This window comes from Macrobrachium nipponense, chromosome 43 (assembly GCF_015104395.2).
Source record: "Macrobrachium nipponense isolate FS-2020 chromosome 43, ASM1510439v2, whole genome shotgun sequence".
NCBI lineage: Eukaryota > Metazoa > Arthropoda > Malacostraca > Decapoda > Palaemonidae > Macrobrachium > Macrobrachium nipponense.
The window spans coordinates 37,431,465-37,450,152 of NC_061104.1; the positions used below are offsets into that span (position 1 = coordinate 37,431,465).

General features: G+C 37.9%; 1 pseudogene; it reads left to right on the forward strand.

Moving 5' to 3' along the window:
- The window catches only part of LOC135213885 (uncharacterized), a 244,949-nt pseudogene that overhangs the window by 121,799 nt on the left and 104,462 nt on the right, over window positions 1-18,688 (forward strand).

The window sequence follows — 18,688 nt, forward strand, 5'->3', positions numbered from 1 at the left end:
TAGTTTTTGCATCCTCATCTCCTTCTTACTCTATAGAATCTACAAATTAATAAATTTGAAGATAAGCGATGTAGCTCAAAAATGCGAGCTCTTATAAGGTAAGAAGTGAATTTAGTGTTCCCAGTGCAGTGGAGGGTGCGTTCTGATCGGCTCTGTTTTCGCTCCCAGGTCTAGATTGCTCCAAGCTCCCAAGCCCAGAGGATAAGGAAAGTCGAAAGCCTTACGGAGGTTATGGAGAATCCCCACCGATCAGGCATCCCCTCGGCAGGATCTGTAGAACGTCCCAGACTGCCAGTTGTCGCCATTGGAAAGGCGTCCTAAAATAGTGAGGGTGCGTCCGATCGGCTCTGTCTCGCTCTCAGGCCTAGACCTCTTCCAAGCTCACAAGCCCAGAGGAGAAGGAAAGTCGAAAGCCTTACGGAGGTTATGGAGAATCCCCACCGATCGGGCGTCCCTCGGCAGGATCTGTAGAAAGTCCCAGACTGCCAGGGATAGCCATTGGAAAGGCATCCTTAAAAAAGTGCTTCTCTTCTTCAGTTTCTTCATCTTACGTCCAAAAAGACGAAGAATGTACATGTTTGGAGTTCGGACGATCTAGCGCGTTCTCTGAAAACTAAGAGAACACTGAGCGCCAACTGGACTACAAGCGAAGAACCAGCCAGGAAGCCGCGTTCCAACAAGCAAGCGAGAGCCACGTTCCAACAAGCAAGCGCGAGCCACGTTCCAACAGCCAGCAGCGAGCCGCACTCCAACAGACTAGCGCGAGCCGCGTTCCTACAGCCAAATGCAAGCCGCGTTCCAGGAAAATTTTTCTTGGCGCAAGGCGCCTTCAAAGAGAAAACAGACGGCTAGACCGAGGAGCCTTATAGTAGAGTGGAAATCAGAAGGATCCTTCCATTGAACGTTTACGGGCAAGAGGCTCCTAAAAGGAGACTAGTAGGCACTCGGAAATTTTTTAACTATCAGGGCGCACGGGACCTTCCACGCAAGCGGAACGTTCCAGGAGTGAGTCTCCTTTCTTTCTAGCGTGCGGAACATTCCAGGCGCGCGGTAACTTTTCCAGACGCCACGGCGCTAGGCGCAAGGATCCAGGCGCCAGACCCCAGAATATTTCCAAAATCTTCTTTTGAGAGAGAGGTCAGTCGCGAGGCTCCTCTTTGAGTTTTTAATTTGAGCAACTTTCCCCTGGCAAAGGTGCAAGATGTCGCACAGGCAGCCGTCGTCTTTTGTCAGAAGGATTCTGATACTAGAGAAGCCCTTTCATTATTCAGAAGACTCCTGTGTTAGGCAGTTCCTCTCAATGCAGACTCTCTCCTTCATTCATGCTCTTCCCTCGTTATGAGGAGGCAAGAGCTTTGGGAGTTTTTCTTAATAAGAATCTCATCGATGTGGGTATGATGGCGGATAGGAAATATCTACTTCCTTCCGTAAACCCTAGAGATGAACAGGAATTCTTGTTTCTTCCTTTCCGCGATTTATGAGGAAATCAATCACGAAGATTTAAAAAGTTCCCTCTGGATTAACTTCCTTCCTTAAGGAGAGATATATACTCTTTCTATCGTTCTATTAACGAAAAGAACGAAGATAGTAGAAGGTAGTAGAGTATCTGCTATATGAGAATACGATACGGTCAAATCATAAACACATACCGTAGTTACTTCTTTGCTGTGCAACTCAATTACCAGTATCCTTTCTAGGACTTTCCTAGTAAGGTCTACGCTTAAAGGGATTGTTAAGACAACACCTACTTGGCTTCTAGATTTATCGAAAGTTTCGCTTAAATATGCTTTAATAAGAACTTCCTGAAACTCAATAATAATTTTATAAGATTCCTTTATTAAATGGAGTAGCTGGCAACTCTAGAAGAGTAAGGCCAGACGGCTACGGAGACTGCTATCGCTTATGCTTAGACCGCAGTACCATGTAGGTGTCGGTCATGAGCGGTCTGTCACATCTCTCTCTCCTGCGGGATGGAATAACTATCCGTATCTCTCCCCTACAATCGCGGTCTTAGCCTCGGATTGAGGGGGATAGTTAAAGCTAACATAAAATATTGTCTGCCTTTTGCTAAGAAGCTTTCAATAAGAGAGATATTACACCTTTCCAATGCTGTTTACCGTAGGTAACATTATTAAAGGATTCTATCGCAGCAGAACATTATATTATTTAATGCTCTCATGCTTACGAAAGCATGGCTATTAGAGTACCTGCTCAGGAGAAGATGGATGAGTCGGATGGGAAACATTCTCTTCGTGGCAGAAGTTGTTTCCCTGAATGGACTATACTACGTATATAAAAATTTTTTCCTACTGAGAACGGAATTAACATGTGAAAGGATGTCGGGTACTATAAAGGCAGGACAGATATTCTGGCACATAACCTAAATGAATTAGAAGGAAGCGCCAGCCTGGTGCAAAATTGCGCCAGAAGCGCCAGCCTGGCCAACCTGGTGCAAAATTGCGCCAGAAAGCACCATCCAAGATATTTTCTCGTTTTAGCGAGTTTATTAATCTAGAGTCCAGTAGCCTCTCGGACAGCAGGCTCGGTAACGGCAAGATTCGTTCCTGTTTTCGTTACCCATTTAATCGGAAAAGGGTCGCTTACAAGGAACGATGAAATTATTTATTTTAATCACTTTGGCCAATTCCACGACTCTCTCAAATCCTTAAGAGGTTCGATGCAAGATTTTGCATGTCCGTGAGAACCTTCTCGATCGACGATAATATCTGTTAAAACGTATGTCTAACATTTATTAGGAAAGAGTTTGTGAGAACCTGCGGAAAGTCTTCTTCATAGATCTCTTAACAAGGTAGAAGACGAAGCCTCTTAACAATGGTAGAAGACAAAACAGGCTTCCTATAGACTGCTTCCTTTTCCTCGAACCCAAGAGAGGTAGCAATATGCGCCATCTTTATTTTATAGAAAGGGAATAAACTTTAGTCTTTTTTCCCATAATATAAATATAAATTCTTTACAGAATTTGAGATAAAGGGCGTCAAAGAAAGAGAGGATAATACTTTATGCCTCATTTTTGGCCTTAGAGAGGTTTGATTCACAGAGGTCACGTTCTTCTCACAGCATGTTTTGGAAGTCTTTTCCAAGAGAGTTTGATATTCTATCAGCATCTATTATAAATGGACCTTTACAACCTCTCCACTCTGAGTCTGTCTGCGTGCAGACTGACAGAAGTGGACATGAATGAGAGGATTTTTTTTTCAAGGTAAATTACAATAGTCATGGCCAAGACATAGAATTGCTGCAGATCGTGCTAGAGGGAATGAGGAAACTGTCCTCTTCCGATACTCTGTGAACCACATAGCGGTTTTTTCTCCGTTTCAGGGGGAAGAATCACCTTTGTATATATCTGCTATCAAAGAACGCAGTAAAAGGCTATACTCTGTCTCTACAAAGGGAATTGGAGATAGCAGAGGATTAAAGATCTTCGAGATCTTATACAGATACCTCAATATGACAAGAGTAGGATATCATGTACTTCCTAATGGGATTCTTTTTTTGTGGCCACAGATTCCATGTTCCGACAAGATGGAACTGCTCCTCGTCAAACTTCTTTGAGAATGTTTTTATTAGGGAATTCTTTGTTTCTCTTGGTCCTAAACGACAGAAGACAAGTGAATTTTTGAGCATTGGAATCTCGCATCAGATTCTATGGAAACTAGGCAATGGGTTTTCTTGCCAGCATAGTATGTCTGGCAAAAGAACTAAAACCCCCTATTCCTTGATTCAATGTTTTCAGATAGAGGTTTTGTTTTGTCCCTCCCAATTTCAGCTCGGAGTCTCCTTAGACTTCCAGGCTTCTTCCCTTCCTTCGGGCAAGGATAGGGAAGATTCTGCAACGAGAAACCCCTTCAACATGTAAGAAGAGATCTCGTGTGCAAGGGAAGTACTCAAGAAGGATCCTCCTCGGAGGAAAAGACTTATCTCTCGTACTGTTAGATATCCTATCGTATACTGGATGTAGCTGACTACAATCACCTCCCCTTGACGGAGAGGCCAAAGCTCAAAGTGGAAGAATTTCTTCCACCCTTCTCCAGTCTTGTTATTTACTATTGTGGATGTTCAGGACTTTCGGACAATGTAGCGCCAACCAGGAGCCATAGCCAAAACAGCGTAAAACCACACCAGGAGGCAGACAGCCCCAAGAACACTGTCATTGTCTGATGAGGAGAAAGACTGGGCCTACAACCTGCACAGATGCGCTAGATGCGAACATATCAGACAGATAAGAGTGTCGATGTGGACATTGCCAGACATCCTTGAGAGACTACCAAGCTCGAAGCTCCGGCAAGTGGGGAGGAGCCAACCAGTGGCGCGAGGCGCCAGGCATGCGCGAGGTACCAGCCAGCCGCGAACCTCCAGGCAGGTGCAAGGCGCCAGCCAGGCGCGAGGCGCCAGGCAGGCACAAAGCGCCAGGCAGGCACGAGACGCCAGCCAGGCGCGAGACGCCAGGCAGGCGCTAGGAGCGAGGCGCCAGGCAGGCGCGAATCTCCAGCTAAGGCGCGAGGCGACAACCAGCTGCGAGGCGCCAGTCAAGCGAAAGGTACCAGACAAGCGCTAGGCTCCAACCAAGAGTGAAGCACCAGCCAGGCGTGAGGTTCCTGCCAGGCTTCAGGATTCAGACGGGAGAGATCCATTTCAAGAAAGCCCTGGTCTTCTTTGAAACATGGAGATCTCCTAAACACTTCATAAGTGACTTGATTCCTTCAAACAGCTGGAGAATTGAAAGCGCAGGAAGTGCGCGCTTTTGCAAATTCTTGTTCTTTACATAACAATATGTCATATAAGACATATTAGCTGTGTTGTACGGTAGAGGCAACTCTGTGTTGACTTCTCATTACACAAAGGATGTCAAGTTAACCTACGAGAGATCCTTCTCTTTTTGGTTTATAACGTTTCTGCGGATATGTTACTGGATAAGGAGCCGACACTGATCCTTAACTTTGAGTTAAAGTTATTTAACTTAGTGAAATTATTGGGTTTTTGAAAGGAGTGTGGGGATATAACTTTTCAATTTGAGCGCGAACCCTCGTGTTAGGATCAGGTTATCGGGATCTGTGTTGCGCTCCTTAGTTATGCCAATAGGCATAGGTGTATTGTCATATAAGTGGGATTAGCAAACATTGACAAGTACCTTTTAGGCTCTGCCGAGTAAGTGGATAAGACCCCATTGGCAGACCCACAAGAACTCTTGGCCACAGATCACATATCTCGCTAAAGTTTCTTGAGGTGATGCAGACTCCTTGGCAACAGCCATATGAATTCTACCACCTATCAGATAGGAACCAAGGTTTATTTACTATACCTACAACATATGTTGTTTACCTGTCTATTCCATGTTAGCTGTCTCTTACCCTCCACCAAAGGGTGTCAATCAGCTATGTATATATCTGACAGGTAAGTTTATTGTATGAAAATGATATTGTTATGATACAATAAAGTTTCATACATACTTACCTGGCAGAATATATACGATTAATGGCCCACCCAGCCTCCCCGCAGGAGACAGGTGGAAGAGAGAAAATATGATAGAAAACGGGAATGGTTTCCTAATCCTGCCACCCCAGGGCGGGACGGTAGATCACCTGACCTACCTGCAGCGTGTGCCGCGAAATTTGAATTTCTGTCGGGGACGACGGAGTCTTAGCTATATATATCTGCCAGATAAGTATGTATGAAACTTTATTGTATCATAACAATATCATTTTTGTTCTTTAAATCTCTCTTCAGCCAACTAAAACTAGTGAACACTATAATAACCATTCATTTCTGTCCGAATGTGTGTCTACCCAATGAGATACCAATAACAATAATGAAACATATGATGAAATCAAGAAAACATTAGCTATTTCAAGATGAGAGCAGTGTCCTTAATGTAACTTTAAGTGATTTTTTTATTTTCATGATATTTAATTCACTAAAGTTTGTGTTTTTGCTAATTGTATTATTTTACTATAATTTTGGGAATTACCACATCCTTCTTACCAAATATAAAATATATGCATATAATTCTTTGTGAGTGAAGAGAATCAGTTGATGAAATACAAATGGCAGCTAATATTTGTTTACATTCAGGAAAATTAGGGTACACTTATAGTCTAGAACAGCCATAATAAAGAAAAAGAACAACATAACAATAATAAAAGATTCTCAGATAAGTAAGCAATGTTTATATTTATTGTTTTTATTATAAAAAAATAGTTTTACCGACTTATAAAGAGAAACAATATACAATAAAAAATAAAAGATTCTCAGTTTGTCAACTTATAAAGAGAAACAATATAACAATAATAAAAGATTCTCAGATAAGTAAAAAAAAAAAAAAAAAGGTTCATATTTATTGTCTTTATTATAAAGAAATGGTTTTGGTCGACATCTGTGGAAAGAAATGCTACTTTGTTAACCTCTGCTGTCAGAAAATCCAAAGCCTATTGGGTGGAGGCTTTGCTTAGTTCCCAAAAGTTTTGCACTTTTCTGATATAGAAAACAACATAATAAAAAATTCTCAGATAGGTAAAACAACATTTTTATTTATTGTTGGGAAATCCAAAGCCTAGGCCTGTCCTAGTTCCGAAATCTTGCACTTTTCCAAAACTATACCTCTTAATGTTCGACCCAAAATATTTGGCCATAAAGTTGGTCTTATAAATATCAAACATAGCATGAGTATATCGGTAAATGACTAATGGAAATGGAAGACTTGTTTATTCATTTAGAGTCGGAGAGGAGGGGAGAGGGAAGAAGAGGAGAGGTTGCTGGTTTGGAGTGGCATTGTGTTTCAGGTAAACAAAACTAGAATTTTTTTAATCTCCATCTAGGGAATAATGCTGTCGGTCATTGCACTTATGTTGCTCAGTAGGCATTGCAAAGGGTGTTTGCATTTCCCCTTTGACTCCAGCTGCATCCAATTTTTATCCTTTGATTTACCCTCAGTCCTCCTCCCTTTCTTCAGTCTTATTTAATCTTTTAACCATTACTTGTTTTGTGCAAATTTGGTGTTTCTCCCAGTTCCACGTTCAGATTTTGTACTTCATTTCTTTTATTAATACTGGTTCTCTTGTATCTTGCTGTCTAACCACCAGCTCCTAAATCTCATAGTACTGAATGGTGGAAGGGAGGGCCCCAGTGTAAGCTAGACAGTCTAAATGTCTTAAATCAGTCATTAGGTTATGTTGATCAGTTTATAAAGACGTGGGAGATGGAAAGCATTGGCTATGGTGATATCACAGCAAAGATTATCTGGCAGAAAATGTAGTGACACCTCATAATAGTACTAGCTGGCTTTTTAGCTAAGCACTCCAGCCATTGTGGTCAAGGCCTAAGCATCTGCTGTAGGATCTGAGCAGTGTCCCAGCCTAAATGGTTCTTGTAAAATTACAGGACTTTCCTTAGCATACAGTCACTAAACACTAACTAAACGAAACAGTAATGTACAATCACTAAAACTAACATAAAACACTAAATATTCACTACCACAAACACTCGGTAAACATTCATGCAATACTCACTTAATCCTAAACATTCATTAACACTAACAGTCACTAGCATTCACTAAGTACTCACTATGTGTTAAGTATTCAGATACTCGCTATTCACTAAACACAAGATTCTCACTAAACCATAAATGCTCAGTTAAGCCCCTAAGCACTCATTAAACACTAAACAGAGTGAATGAACATCCACTCATCACTCAATAAACACTTACACACTGAATATTCATTAAGCACTAACAGTCATAAGACATTTACTAACACTCACTAAACATTCACTGAATACTTACTAAACATTCACACTACCCAAATATTCACTAAACCCAAAACACTCACTGAATACTTAAACACTAAACATAACTATACACTAAACTCTAAACGCACACTAAACATTCACTGAATCATTGGTGCCTATAAACATACACTGAATACTTACACTAACATGCACTAAACCCTAAACACTCACTAAATGTTCACTGAATACTTACACATTAAACATTCACTAAAAACTAACATTCACTGATTACGTGCACATTAAACATTCAATAATATTCACAAACCTTAAACACTCAGTAAGCATCACTAAACCCTAAAATAAACATTCACTAAACCCTGAAAATTCACTAACACTTACTTGATAAACATTAACAATAAAAAATGTAGCACTAGTATAGAGATCGCAACTCCAGGCATATACCCTCTATGGTACTTATCCAGTGATTCAAGATTAGAGGTCTGCCCGCCTCCCCTTGCTAGGGCATAGGGCATAAACAATTTGTCACGTCTTTGCTGAGATGTTCCTCTCTTCCCTGCCTGATTGTGGGTGGACAATCCTTACAAAAAAAAAAACGGATCGCTACGGCTGATTTAAAATTTTAGGCTGCCATAAGTTAGAAACTATAGCTATTTAATTACTTGTGCCTGGTGATATATCCAAAAAGTTATTTTTATCACATGTCATTTTTCAAATTTCATCAAATTCAGTCTCTTCAGAAAAGCTGAGACTCCCTACCTATCTAGTAAACCTGCTTTCCAAACACCACTTCTTATCTATCAAAGAAGGTTCTGAATTGGGAAAAAAATGAAAAAATAGACCAGCGGTTGCTGCCAATCTAGAATACTATACTAATATATAATCCATTTCCTAACTTATTGAGAGACAAACAATCTTTGACTCAGGCAGTTGTGACACCAGATAATTCGTAGATAGTAAAATTTTATGCCGTCAAACTAATTATCATAGCTCTGGTTGTCAAGGCAATACAAGTGTGTAATGAAAATTATAATCCTAGACCACTATAATGAATATATGGAAAATAAAAGTTGTTAAATTTCATAACGGTAAGTCTGTAAAATTTGCACATCCAAATCCATGTTTACAGTACATTAGGAAGGTTCCGTTTGTAACACAATCAAGATTCTGTTGAGTGGCATTTAATAGTGGCTCCATAGTGTTTCTCATTGTCATACCAGGAGGCCATGTGTATGTGATGTTTGGATTTGTAATGAGTTTATGTTGCACCAGCAGTCACTTGGAATGTTCTGGGTCTTCATTTTGCCAGACCCAAGAACATTCCAAGTGACTGCTGGTGGCAACATAACTCATTACTAAATCCAAACATCACATACACATGGCCTCCTGGTATGACAATGAGAAACACTATGGAGCCACTATTAAATGCCACTCAACAGAATCTTGATTTGTGTTACGAACGGAACCTTCCTAATGTACTGTATACATGGATTTGGATGTGCAAATTACAGACTTACCGTTATGAAATTTTAACAACTTTTTTATTTTCCATATATTTCATTACAGTGGTCTAGGATTATAATTTTCCATTACACACTTGTATTGCCTTGACAACCAGAGCTATGATAATAGTTTGACGGCATAAATTTACTATCTACGAATTATCTGGTGTCACAACTGCCTGAGTCAAAAGATTGTTTGGCTCTCAATAAGTTAGGAAATGGAATATTATATATTAGTATAGTATTCTAGATTGGCAGTAACTGCTGGTCTATTATTTTTATTTTCCATCCAGAACCTTCTTTGATAGGTAAGAAGTGGTGTTTGGAAAGCAGGTTTAACTAGATAGGTAGGGAGTCTCAGCTTTTCTGAAGAGACTTTTGATTTGATGAAATTTGAAAAATGACATTTGATAAAATAACTTTTTGGATATACTCACCAGGACAAGTAATTAAATAGCTATAGTTTCTAACTTATTGCAGCTAAAATTTTAAATCAGCTGTAGCAACTCCTTTTTTTTTTGGGGGGGGGTGTGGGGGGAGTTCATTTTTATCTCTGCTCTACTTGAAACTCAAAAAACAATCTTTGATTCAAGAACCATAACCACAGGGGCCTTTTGATGGATTGTAGCAAATCATATTGTTAAGATGTTATTGTGGATTCAAATTCCACAGTGATGTCTTGATACTTACTTATCATTTGAAGTCTGAGGAATTATGAATTCTCTCATTACATATGACCGTGAAATTTTGAGATCCTCATATTTGCATCTTTCTTCCTCATTAACAGCTTAGAGGCACTAGAGGAAGAGATCACCAAACTAACTAAAGATTGGGCAGTAGAAGCTGCAGAGTTTGCAGTTGACACTCCAAAGATAGATGTATGGAGCCACTATTAAATGCCACTCAACAGAATCTTGATTTGTGTTACGAACGGAACCTTCCTAATGTACTGTATACATGGATTTGGATGTGCAAATTTACAGACTTACCGTTATGAAATTTAATAACAACTTTTATTTTCCATATATTTCATTACAGTGGTCTAGGATTATAATTTTCCATTACACACTTGTATTGCCTTGACAACCAGAGCTATGATAACTTAGTTTATTTGACGGCATAAATTTTACTATCTACGAATTATCTGGTGTCACAACTGCCTGAGTCAAAGATTGTTTGGCTCTCAATAAGTTAGGAAATGGAATATTATATATTAGTATAGTATTCTAGATTGGCAGTAACTGCTGGTCTATTTTTTTATTTTCCAATCCAGAACCTTCTTTGATAGGTAAAGAAGTGGTGTTTGGAAAGCAGGTTTACTAGATAGGTAGGGAGTCTCAGCTTTTCTGAAGAGACTGAATTTGATGAAATTTGAAAAATGACATTTGATAAAATAACTTTTTGGATATACTCACCAGGAACAAGTAATTAAATAGCTATAGTTTCTAACTTATTGCAGCTAAAATTTTAAATCAGCTGTAGCATCCTTTTTTTTTGGGGGGGGTGGGGGGGAGTTCATTTTTATCTCTGCTCTACTTGAAACTCAAAAAACAATCTTTGATTCAAGAACCATAACCACAGGGCCTTTTGATGGATTGTAGCAAATCATATTGTTAAGATGTTATTGTGGATTCAATTCCACAGTGATGTCTTGTACTTACTTATCATTTGAAGTCTGAGGAATTATGATTCTCTCATTACATATGACCGTGAAATTTTGAGATCCCTCATATTTGCATCTTTCTTCCTCATTAACAGCTTAGAGGCACTAGAGGAAGAGATCACCAAACTAACTAAAGATTTGGCAGTAGAAGCTGCAGAGTTTGCAGTTGACACTCCAAAGATAGATGTATCTCCTGCCAGTTACTGCCTTGCAAGATTTACAGATGACAGGTATGCAGCAGTGCCACTGTACAAGTTCAACTTTTCTGACTTTTTTTTTGTGGAAAGTGGGTGCTGACATCATAAGGTCCCATTATAAAGTAAGGGCTTCACGCTACATTATGATTGGGGGGTTTTGCTTAAATTTTTACCATTCATTCTTCTCCTCACAGAAAAAATACAAGTTAGGAAATTAAGAAATTCAACCTCCAAATTTATTATTTTCCAGTTGCAAAAAAAGTTTTTTGAAGTTTTCAAAATATGACAAAGAAAAAATTTGCACTCAAAACTAAATTTCCCAACTTTTAATTATAGCTACTGTATTTTGAAGGCATATAGGACGCACTTTTTTCCAAAATTTTGGCAAAAAAAAATTGCCCTGCATCTTATACATCATAGGTGAAGATTTGAGACCTCCCGTAGGCCTAGGCTAATCATCTCTCTGACCCTCACTAACCCAGTATACGCTCAGTACTTTTACCTACCCTAAATTCCATGCATCCTTATTTTTATTGCTGGTATTATTGTATTATTAACCGGTCTTTAAAAATGAATTTGTAAAAATGAAAGCAATCTAATCTGAAATGCTGTGACTTGCGTTTATAACATCAGCTGATTGGCGCTCTGACTTAACGGTAATGTCATCTGTTGGCGAGGAATAAAACTACAGTATGATTGTTGCCACGCTGCCAGAATGTGACCCCCAGTGCTGTACTACCTATGACATTTTGATTTAATTGCAAATTTGTACGAATGTTTAGTCCATATGTACAACATTTTCAATGAATCATTGATTTTCTAATGATTGTACAACAATTGATTACAAATACGGTATCTGGCAACGGTGATCATTGCCAGTTCGTGTAGCTGGAGTGCATATAGGTTAGACAATCTTGGTACGAGTTCATAATCATAACAAAAACGAAGCAACGCCCCTCACCATCTTGGCAGCAGGAGGAAAAAGAGCCAGCTACAAAATCTTCAAAATTAAAAGTGGTAGATTATGCCAAGGAGCATGGCAATAGAGCAGCAGCAAGGGTGTTTGGGCAACCACCAACAGAAAAGATACGTGTCTGGCGACAGCAAGAGGACCAACTGAGAAGTGCAAAGAAAGGTAAACATAACCGTTATTCAACCCCACATTGGCTAAAGAACTTGAGATTGACCTAAAAAAAAAACGTGGTGGTAAATGAGAGAAATTCAGGGAGAAGTGTTTCTACCAAAATGATAATGCAAGAGGCCAGGAAAGTAGCAGAACAACGTGGGATACAGAGCTTTTCAGGAAATGAAGGTTGGTGTTGCTGCCAAATTGCTTTTATACAGCTATGTTTCTGCTTGTGTAATGTAACAGGTGACTGTTTTCAACAATGTTATGCTTAAAGACACTAAAATTTTTTTTTGTTTTTTTTTCCTGAATCTGACTTGCTGAAATGAGGGTGCGTCTTATTTGCCATCAAATCACGGTATATAAGTAGTAACCTACATGCTGTAAAGGTATCATGAATTTGGTTATGTTATCTTTGAGAAAAGTAAGTTTGAGAAAATGACAAAAGAAAAAAAAAAACTATACCTATTTTGTAATGACTGTGAAAACTATGCCAGGTAAGAGCTCAGAAATTTATAATATCAAATGAATAGAAATGTGCTCTCTATTGGTTTATATGTTGCTTAAAATTTGCAAGAAAAAAGGATTGCTTCAATACTGTATGAAAGAAAATGGATGTATACTTGAAAATTGTTATGTCGTTGCCAGAAGCATGATATTTGCTAACTTTAACCTTAGAAGTAAAATCAAAAGTTACTGAGGCTATAGGGCTGCAATATGGTATGTTGATGATTGAAGGGTGGATGATCAACATACCAACTTGCACCCTCTAGCTTCAGTAGTTTCAAGGTCTGAGGGTGAACAGAAAAAGTGAAGACAGACAGACAAAGCCACCATAATAGTTTTCTTTTACAGAAAACGAAAACCAAACTGTTCTTTGTACTGAATTTAAATTTTATAGAAAATTCTCTCTCTCTCTCTCTCTCTCCTCTCTCTCTCTCGTCTCTCTCTCTCTCTCTCTCTCTCTCTCTCTCTCTCTCTCTCTCAAAAGGAATTTTTTTTTACAAAGGAATAATTTTTTTTAACAAAGGGAATAATTTAAATTCAGTTCACATTATTTTATTTTGATGTAGAAAGGAATTATACAGTGCTTTATTTATTGTACTAATATATTTCCTATTCCCAGGTATTATCGAGGTTGGGTTGTAAGCTGTGAGCCTGGAAATATGATGAAAGTTTTCTTTATTGATTACGGAGAGACTCTTGTTTTGCCATATATACATGTAAGTATGCTTCTGAAATTTGAGTTGTTACGAGGTACACTGGCCCTTCAGCACAGATCATCATAAGTTTTGTTTTGAAACTTGCGAGCTGCTAAATGCAATAATGAATGCAACAATAGATGTAGTTAGACATTTACAAATTTTTTGTACTGCATTAAAAATCTATAAAACATTTCATTCAAATTTTGTATAGGGTTTATTAAAGATATATTACTACAATAGTGTTATTCATATGGTAGGGCATATAAAATTTATAAAAATCCAAAGGTTTTTGTAAACCCAACGTATGTTACCAGGGTTTTGACAGTCATATATCACTGATTGATATCTTGGGTAAGTAGGTGACGAACTATATTTAAAATTCTGACATTTATTTCATTTTATTAAGAAAATTAAGATGATTATCTTAAAATTAAATTATACTGAATAAGAGAAGGGAGATGATTGCTTACACAAGCAGCACTTTATTTGTAATAACAAATAAACGGAGAACATTTACATGTTATTTAATCATTTTAACTTGAATACCGTATATAGTACTCGCGTATCGTGACTTTTGAAGCCCTAATTTTGAAGCCAATTTTAAGGGGGTCGTAGCTTACATGAGATATAAAATTCAAGTATGTAATAATCATATATTAGTATCATATGATAAAATACAAACATGGATATTTTAAAAAGGTTTGTTTTACTTCACTGCATCCAATAATTTTATATGTACGTATTTTCATATTACTATTTGTTTGTGTTATAAAATACAAACATAGCAATCAATTTTGTTTTGTTGTGTTGAACTCAAATTAGAGCGACTTTCTTGCCTCTAGTTAGCGCAAATGAATCTCATACTCTATTTATATGAGACAAGGTTATTTTGCGTTATACAAAGTGTTTTCATGTGGAAATATCACTTGAAAACGTATTGTTTGTGAACGAAATTAGTTATTTTTTCGTTAGTAGATGGCGCTGAGGGCATGTTTATTGCGTAAACAAAAATCAACATCCCGTTCGATATTTTCACTTTATCTCATCAGAATACTACGAGCTTTACGTATTTATGCTTAATTGGAGTGAAAACAGTAAAATGTGTTCTTTTCATGCCCAATAGTTTTAATTAAAACATGTTTCTCTCAAATTTTGTTTACGGTCGAGTTTGATGGTACTATTAACAAAGTTTGCGAAAGTTTCATCCACGTTGCCGATGCATGATAATAGTCGTTAGCGTATCAACATTCTCTCCTCAACTTCAGCTAAAACTTACAGATAAAATTTTGCAGTATATGCCCTTGCCAATCTTTTATCTATAGTGAGTAAGGCTATGATACTATTATCGTGCATCGGCAACAAGGATATAACTCCAGTAAACTTATGCCATCAAACACAACTGTAGGTAAAATTGAGAGAAAATTGTTTTAATCAAAACTTCAGGTCTTGAAAGAACACATTTCACTGTTGTTTTCACACCGATAAAAGATAAGTAACATAACGGTAAAGTTCGTAATACGATGAAATGAGGTGAAAATAGCGAACAGAATCATGTAATATTTTCACACAATAAACATCCCCACAACGCAATCTATTAACGAAAAAAAAAAACTTTAGTTCACGAGACATATTAAATTCATACAATATTATTGGATACTGTAATGTATAACTTTTTAAAAGAATCAGAAAAGACGCATATTCATTGTGTATTTATCTCGTTAATATACGTAGCCGTCAGCAGCCTGACATCGCTCAATTAAGTATGCTGATGTCGGTCTGAATCTGGTTCCCATTTCGTGTCCATATTTTTTTTTTTTTTTTTTTTTTTTTTTTTTTTTTTTTTTTTTACTGATATGTCATAGTCAGAATGCATTGAAACTCCAAAATTGGCTTTTATTAATAAATTACTAAATTATATCGTATAGTCGAGGTTAACTTGTTAAATGTTACTTAATTTCTCTTTGTGCTGAATCATCATAAGCCAATGTGCATTGAACCTAGAGAATTAGTTGAAATTGATAATTAGTATGCCATATATGTATAAAGTATTCAGTGTAGTGTAGGCTAGGCTACTCTATATGTAAAGCTGGTACTGATTATCCTAGTGTAGGCTACAATAGTATAATATTCTTATGGTAAATTAACATGGACCGACTTATGTCCAAATTGATTTATGACTGGTTGTTCGTAACCAATTGCAGTAGTAAGTCGACTACTACCTGTAATGTAAAAATATATCGGTCCTATTCTCATTAACGTCATTTGTAACATAACTATGGTGATTTTTTACTATTGTACGATGGTTGAAATGCAAGCAAAAAGGCTTTTTTTTATCGGATTGTTTGTTCATAGCAAATCAGCTGTTTCTGGCTGTATGCATTTTCCAAACAAGTAAGTATATCATTACTACCGATACTTTCTGCATTCTCTTTTACTTTTTTAAACTTAACTAGAAGATGGGATAGATTAAGAGATGGAGGAAAAGGGGTTAGCAAACTAAAAAAAAATGGAATAGATAAAGAGGAGGAAAAGAGATTAGCCTATTGTTAAATTTTGGTCTCGTAAATTTATCTCGCATGATACGTGAGATACGTGATAAAATCATTTTTGGAGGATGAAAATTTGGGGTTCACATGATATGCGAGATCATGTGTTATGTGAGTATATACGGTATTCATGAAAGCGTAGTCATTAATATGTTAGTGACAATAATTAATTTTTCATGTGAAATCCCTCAGTACATGTCAGTTATATGCAAATGACAATTGTTCCAATGAGAATACAAACCTATGCTTACACAAATGGAGTTACAATGTGTGCTTGACTCAAAAAACAAAATCTAGTCATCCTGACCGAATACCTGTCGTGACCTCATGCAGTCTACCTCTTCTGTTGTTTTTTCAGCCATCAGAGTGCCCAGTTGTGTTTGCATTGTCTCCTGTTTTCATAGCTACAATTCCTCTGAGTGCTAGGTCTAGAATATTCCTGTCTTCTCCATTGCTTTCAGTTACCTTTTTATGCTTGTACCTATGTGATAGCTGAGTAGCTGGAGAATTAATAGAACTTTGTGAGAAATTGTGTTCATAAGGTTGTTAGTGTGTTTTCTTTGTTTGTGGTGTGCAAACCATATAAAAGACCTCCTTGTGCTGTGATTTGTTTCACTGGTGTTTGAGCCCCTGTGCTTTGGAAGAAGTAAGTCCGAATTCAAGTGTTGTGTTGATGAGGGTAGGCCATACAGTAGTTTATGGTCCGGATAGAGGCAGATCTACCCTGAATTATTATTCATGTCAGGGGAGAAAGTTTTTGAGAGAGAACACATGCACCGAATGTGAATGATGGTAGGTGACCCGCTGGGCCTTATGTGAGAAGAGGAGGCGTATGAACATTAATATTCCTTCAGAGAAGTTACACATTCCCCCCTCCCTATCATGCTTCCTTTTCCGCAAGGCTCCTTCTGTCGGTGACATCTGGGGCATCAACTAGTGCTCCTTATATGTATCAAATTCATCACTTGTTGAGATACTTTTAGAAGAAATTCAACAGGAATGTCCCTAGATCTGTAGGACTTAAAAGGCAGGGTCGAGACAACAGTGTTCTGAACAATGAGGACCTCCTGCATCTACTTGCCTCATACCACCCAGGTGACAAAAGGTTTCATCTCACCCCTCTCTAACTTGGGTCTTATGAGAGAGGTGAAACTTTCAACATTGGATGTTCGGCTCAGAGGCTGATTTGGGAGGTTCTGGATGTCAGGTAGTTTGCCATGGCCATCTACATTCCATGACAGAATGTTGGGAGATCTAGTCACAACCCCCCCCCCCCCCCCCCCCCCCCCCCCATTGGGGCCTTCTTTTACACAATTGAAGCAGGATAATGGGAACAAATGTGAAGGTTAGCAAATAAAACTCCAATTCTCAACCTAATTTATTACCTTAATATATTACTGTATGCAACTTAATCTTATCCCTACCTCATCAAACCTATTCTCAGAGCCCTTATCTAACTGTGCCTAGCTTAAGATACTTATTATTACCTAATATTACCCAACCACCCACAAATCTAAACTTAATTCCTTAATGCTAATATTGATCGACTGTCTACAGATCTCTTATCAGATATTGGTCTTAATCATTCTCTTTTTCCCACTTAGAACAAAAACTCTTTCAATGTTAGAAGGATAAGTGACTTATCACGTCCACTTGGGAATGTCCATCAATGTCACGTCGACTTTGGATTGTCCAGCAATATCACATTCCCTTAGGATACTACGTATAAACCACTCCACTGTTAAGCGCCTCAGTGGCATGATCGGTATGGTCTTAACCGGCCACTTCAGTTGCTGTGAGTTCGATCCTCGTGCATCCCATTGAGGTGTTAGAGATGTGTATATCTGGTGACAGAAGTTCACTCTCGACGTGGTTCGGAAGTCACGTAAAGCCCTTGGTCCTGTTGCTGAATAACCACTGGCTCATTGCAATGTAAAAACATACAAACCAACAAGCAAACATTCAAACAAAACTCCACTGTTAAGTTGAGTCGCCCTTCTGTGTTTCTCTCTTCTACCTCTGTACTGAATCTCCTTGGGTTTGGACAGTGCACTCCTTTTAATATGTGATTCTGTTACTGTCTCCAAGTGAAGGTGGGCAGCCAAGTGAAGGGGAATGCAACTTGCTCACTCATCCCTGTGTATCAAACTGCAGTGAAAAAAAGTAAAGACCAAACATTATTCCAACAATCCCTCACCCACAAGCAAAATATAAAACATAATAGTAAATAAAATAATTAAATCCTAAAAACTACCATTCCAAATCACCCACCAGCAAAATATAAAACATAGTAGTAAATAAAATAATTAAATCCTAAAAACTACCATTCCAAAATTGCCTAACAGGAATGTGCCCAATTTCATATATGATTTTTTTTATGCTGTTGTATAATGATGAGGAGCATATGTGAATAATTTTTTTACTTTTTTTTTTGGTGAAATGAAGAAAGCCTTTAACGAATTACTCAACACTGGCAGAGATAGCTCATACAATTTAAGACCAGCACTAGACAGGTGCAGCCAAATCCCAGTACCAATTTTACAAACTGTAGTGACTTGGGGAAATAATAACCCTAATAACACAACTAAAGATAACCGTAACAGTGCTAATAATAATGATAATAATAATAATAATAATAGTAGTAGTACTAACACGATTAGATACAGAAGAATGAATCAGTCAGCTGTAAAA